Genomic DNA, 6,033 nt, shown 5'->3' on the forward strand with positions numbered 1-6,033 from the left:
ATTGCTTTGCTGCTAGTGTTGTTTCCGCATTCACAACAAGTGCAGCGCGCGCGGTTCTTCCTCGCGGCTGCACTGCAGATAGGGTTGCCTTTGAAATGTTCGTTTGTACCCGTCTCTGGCCCGATTTTGATGGCCAATAGCTTAAAATTTTCAGTAGGAAAATTAGAAGAACTTCTCCGAGAGACTTTTCAATTTTAGTACAATAATCCAAATCAGAATTACGCCTGCACCTACTGATACTTTGGCTCCATATGTACGCCAAACCGTATCGATTAAAACAAAAAACTCTCGGACAAATCCTTACAATGGGTATTGAGAGTATGTTCCTAGAGTTTCAGAGGCCTAGGCAAAAGCATTGGTACAAATGAACATTTTGAATGCACCCCACTTTCAAGTTTTCAGAGATATCTGCCTGATCGCATGTACATGATTCTGGCATGCTGGCTGGCTCGTGTGACAGCGGCCTGTCCAAAATGGCGCCCACGCTTTTGTGTGATGCTGTGAGCCCTGAAATTAAAAGAGATCCTGTCAGCTTTTCCATTATTTATTGCATTCCGCCCAAAATCAGCACACTTTTCGTAAATGAAAGAGTCAACACAAGCAAATGAATCAAAGGGAACTGGTCAACTCACCTGTCATTGAGTAATATTCCGCGAAAGGAGGTCTCAGCAGCGCCGAAACGAAATAAGCCAGGCCAGGAGACAAAATATCCGAAACAGCTCATGCAAGAAGCAGTTCCAAAGAAGGAAGTTCCTCGAGCCTCGTGCATGCACATCCGAAAACATGGAAAAGCAGCAATGCAACAAAAAGTCTGCAATGCACACGCATGCGGCCAGCCGGCCGCGCGATGGTAGGAGCCATGGAGCAGCTAGCTCCCTGGTCCAGGACCAGGTACCGAGCATCTTACGTAGAAACTTACGTAGCTACGTAGACAACGTGTCTGAATAGCGGTGTCGTTAGGTAGCGCCATGTGAACACAATAATAGAAAAGCTGACAGGATCGCTTTTCTAAACTTTTTACAAGTCCAGGCGCTAGGCCTAGGCAGTACTAATAAAGTAATATAATGGCAATGCCTACAGTCCATTCATAAAAAGAGCTCTGGCTCTGGCGAGCTCCCGTATTTGGCGATTTTTCGTGATTTCATCGTACACAGTGCAGTGCTGCGAAATTTGAAATTTGAAAAAGGGTCCAAAAAGGGTACCTGAACTGGGGTTCGAACCGCACAATGCACTGTTGCAGACGGGGTCAAACGGCCTGGATTTTTATGGTTTTTCCCAATTCAATGCTTTGGGGGCAAAACCTGGCCGAAATCCTATTCTTGTTATGGCTTGCTTTCAGTCCATCCTCAAGCGTGCAAAAAACATATCTCTGCCACTAATCGAGACTTACACTGATTTTTGCGCTTTTGAGCCCAAATAAGTCTTGATGACGGCAAAAAATAATTGTCAACTGAATACGGAAGTGAACGAATTTGGTCGAAAGTGTCGAACCACCTTCATGACGAGCAACCGTTTGTGGCCACTGTTTGTGAACTTGGAGCTTGTTATGGTGTGTGTCGGCAGGAATTTTTTTATGGCGATCAGGAAACGTTTTTCACATCGAAATCATTGGTTTCCCTTTGAAATTGAGATGTTCAAACAGCGAATTTTCTCCGTCGAAATGAAGTTGGAGCACCATCGAGTTTGATTATTCCGATTTCCTTGGTGGGCTAAGGTAAGAGTAATTAACAGCTAGACATAAAAATCTCACCTGTTCACGCCCTGTATAATCCAACTTCGACCTTCAAAGTGGGCGTACTCAAGCAACATAAATCATACATGCCTTTGAAGGGCCTTTGATGCCTTTAAAGGGAGCATGAAAACACGCAAACGCATAGCTGTATATACATGTACATTGTAGACCTTAGTTTGTGTTCCTCTGTGTGTCTCTGTGTGTCGTCAATGCTGTATTCGACAACCGTAAGCATAAGGAGAAAGTTGCCGCTGTACGCGCTCTTGTGTGTAGTATGTGTGCCGCGTTCAGTTGCTGTCTAGTATGAGATATCGGTACATGTAGCTGGGCTGGTGGTGCGTATTGCCTTGATGTGGATCACCTAACTCGTGGACTTCTAAAGCCCGTCGAAACGCATGCCGTTTCAGATGTATGGTCTCGTGGTGTGTGTGTGTGTGTGTGTGTGTGTGTGTGTGTGTTGTGTGAGTGACTGTGTGTGTGTGTGTGTGTGTGTGTGTGCATGTGTGCGTGTGTGTGTCAAAATGCATGCCGTTTCAGATTTATGGTCTCGTGGTGTGTGTCTGTGGTAGGGACCGGTGGATTCTGCTCGAAAAGGTGGCAGATTCTGCTCGAAAAGCAGTGAAATTGGCAGAACCATACAAACCTCATGGCGGGCAATTCCTCGAATTCTGCTCCATTTCTTTATCCACATACCAAACATGCATGAAACTTACCAGAAAAAGTACCGAATTCTGCCAATTTTCTGCCGGCAGAATCCGCCGGACCCTAGTCTGTGGGGGGGGGGGGTGTTTGTGTGTGCGCGCGTGTGTGTGTGTGTGTGTGAGTCTGTCGCGCTCACAATATCTCGTTTTCTGCTTATGAAGCTACATGTACATGTACATGTACATGTATGTGTTATTTGTAGAAGATTACAACGTAGAGGTGATTGTCTGCTTTGCGTTCCTCTCTGCTTGGCCTGCATTATCAATTTATCAGTACTGGTTTTTGCTCTTCACACGTACACGTACCCCCCCGCACACAAACAAGCACTCGCACGCATGCTTACATGTATGTATACGGTTTCAGTTTGAAAAATGCAAAGTGTCCTGTACATGTGTGCGTCTGATGCATTCACACGAACTTCAACGGTCTATGCATATACCATGCACGCGTCACTTCTCCTTTGAGGAAAGAAAACCAAAGCATATCAATACAATCACATACATGTATACAAACTTTTAAATGTGTGTGAATGTACAACGTATGTTTGTCTTGTTTATGCTGTGTGTCACTTTGCTCTGGGCATGGAAATTCGGTCGTATTTGCGAATTGTCGTTATATATGCAGTGGTTATTAGAGAAGTTGACTGTGTGAATGTACAAAGTACGTTTGTCTTGTTTATGCTGTATGTCACTTGCTCGGCCACCCGTGTTGCGTTCTCTCTGTTTCGGCTATTGCTACTGCACTGTTCTAGCCAGAAATTATTGTTGATAGGGAAACCGAGTGCAAACCTGGCTAGGCTTTGTTGGTGAGGTACTCTCATGTGTGCGTATCCGTGCTCGTTTTTATTCCTCCGACGGTGTGGCACACACATGTGAAACCGGCATGTACGAACAATGTGTGTGCATCCGCGGCACGCATGTTTGACATGTTTGTGCTCCACGTGTGCATGTAGGATCTAAACGTGTGTAACGCAAGCATGTGGGGCACGCCCATTACGTCTGCGGCACCGTGACATGGCCAGTATGTGATGTCCGACACGGGTGTGCAGGAGTGGCGCGTGGGCGTGTTCGCAGTGTGCACGTCTATACTCCAGCGTATTGTCCACTTTCCTGGTCCCAGGAGGGTTTTGGATCTGTGGAAAACACGTGAACTGAATACAGTGGAGTTAGTTTGAACTCTTGTGTGCTTTCTGTAGACAGGTTTATCTACGGAATTGAGTATGGTCAAGAAATGCGTCTGAAAAACCTGGAGCACCATCGATTTTGCCATAACCATTACTCGAATGTCCGAGAGCAGGGTCGAGGGCAACCACATTGTCGAAAATTACACCTGTTCACGCCCTCCTTTCAGGTTACTGGCTCGTTTTCGCCGACTGCTCTGAATCGTACGAAAAATTCAAATGTTCTCCGCCGAATGGCACCATCACAAAGTCTTTCGGATCATTTTCGATATGCACCTCGCGAACATACCACCTTCCTGCACCCATACACCACAAACAATGCATGCTCCATTCGACGAGGTGGGTGTCATGAGTGTTCTTTCACGTCAGTCGCCGAAAGTCATTTCAGGGTGAGAATCGTTCTCAAGAAAAAGATCGCAAAAATCAGTGTAAGTCTCGATGGAACGCTTGAGGATGGACTGTTTTTGGAGAAAAAAACTTCAGAAACATAATGGACCGTATGCGTGTTAAAGGGGAACTCCACGAAAACATGAAAATTTGATAGCCTGTAGAGTTTCGGGCGCTGAGTCGAATGGTCTTGGTCCGAAGTCTCTACGAGAAAGCGTTCTTGAGATATTTCAATTTTAGCCACGCCCCATACCAATGTATGTGTGACGTCATTGTGGCAATGTGCGAAAATACTTGGATTTTGAATCTCACTTTCTTCAGGACGAAAGTCACTTCAGAAAGTAGTTTGCCAAGTCGCCTGAGCCGCTGCAATGCCAAATTGTTGTGTTGTTGATTGTGCCAGTATCACATCATCCTCCTGGGGTTAGTTTTCTCAAATTCCCAAAGGATGGAGACCTGGCAAAGCGCCGAGATGTTGCAATGCGTCGTGAAAATTTCAAGCCTATTTTCGCAGCACGAGCTATGTTTGCTCGCTGCATTTATGATCCAGAGGGACTTGAGAGCTGAGTTTTGACGAGTACGAAGTGATTTGTAAAAAATTTACATGGCATATTATTTTACAAATCGAGTAAAATATCATTGTTGAGGGCGATTGCGTTCTTCCCCTGAAGTGTTCTTGTTAGTTCGACAGACAGTCAGTTGCCATTGAATTGTAGTTTGTAAGCATCAGCAGCGTTTGGCGGAATTGTTTTCTTCCACGGCCTTGTGAGACATAAATCATGGATCGAAATTCGTGAATTTGTGGTCAATGAGGTAAAATATCCCTCAATGGATGCTTGAAGGACGTCCAAGAGCCAACGAGCATATTCTACGGCAGGTGGAAACCCTAGGCTGGTCACCGATGCCAGCATTGAGTCTGTCACACCATCAAAGTAGCAGGGCTGAAGAAGAGATTAGCCAAAAAGGTGAAGGTCAGAAACTGCAATTTTGACAAAAGGTGTCTTTCACTCACTTATCATGAAAGGTGATTCAAATCCAAGTCCGAAGCTGCTGATGCTTATGGCATACAGGTAAATAATTAGCCGTTCAGTAGACCTACGTATGGAACTCAGCTTGCTATCTCGGAAGTGCTGGTAGAGATTCACCACGGCAAAGTGCAAATGCAGGAAATGCGGCATGAATGTATGTTGGGTGTTGACGGCGGAGCACCCATTGAGGGTGGTCTGCAGTCTTCTTCCAACACAGAAGTATATGAATCAAGTGAAGGAGTCACTGCACTTGTCTTGGAGAGTATGGAAGCCCCGACATTGTCAGTATGTGCCGGTTAAATGCACTGTAGCCCAGATGCACGAAGGCACCCTGTCGTGGGACTGCTGGCGCGCATCATGGATGGTATCTTTGCTTATTGTGGTTATTTCACGCATGAGGATGCACTGCAAGTTGAAAGAAATGGAGCAGCAAGATAAGGTCTGCGTGCTCATGCTCCACAATGCCGGCAGGCGCTCAAAGATACCCTGTCGTTTTGAACCGCAGTTGACGACGTACAGAAACCAATACGTTGGGCAACCTGCAAAACCAGTCTGCTTTCTCTGCATGTGATTTGCTTCAGATGTATCTTGATTTCCCATTGCAAGCTTATTGACACATTTAGGTCATATTTGTTGATGTTAGACCCTATTTTACTGACTTGTAAAATTTTGTACACACTTTTTCTGGGTGAAAAAATGCATGCAAAGCAACCCCACACTGTGTCTCTCATGTTTGTGGTGTTCGATCAAGAAGTCCATACGTGGATAGAGGACATACATAGTGACAGAATGAGACCATGCACACTTCAAAACTCGCCAGGGCAACGGAATGATAGCCTTTTTTACTTTCATGTAAAATTATTACAAATCACCTCGTACGCCGTCCAGGAAAGCCCTCATCAGTGTACCAGTGCCCTCCGAACCGTGAGCCTCCAGCAAAGCGAACTCAACAAGCTGCAACTGAGAAAGCAGGGCGAGATACGTCCCATCAGGATCAGAAGAGT

This window comes from Sycon ciliatum, chromosome 5 (assembly GCF_964019385.1).
Source record: "Sycon ciliatum chromosome 5, ocSycCili1.1, whole genome shotgun sequence".
Lineage (NCBI taxonomy): Eukaryota > Metazoa > Porifera > Calcarea > Leucosolenida > Sycettidae > Sycon > Sycon ciliatum.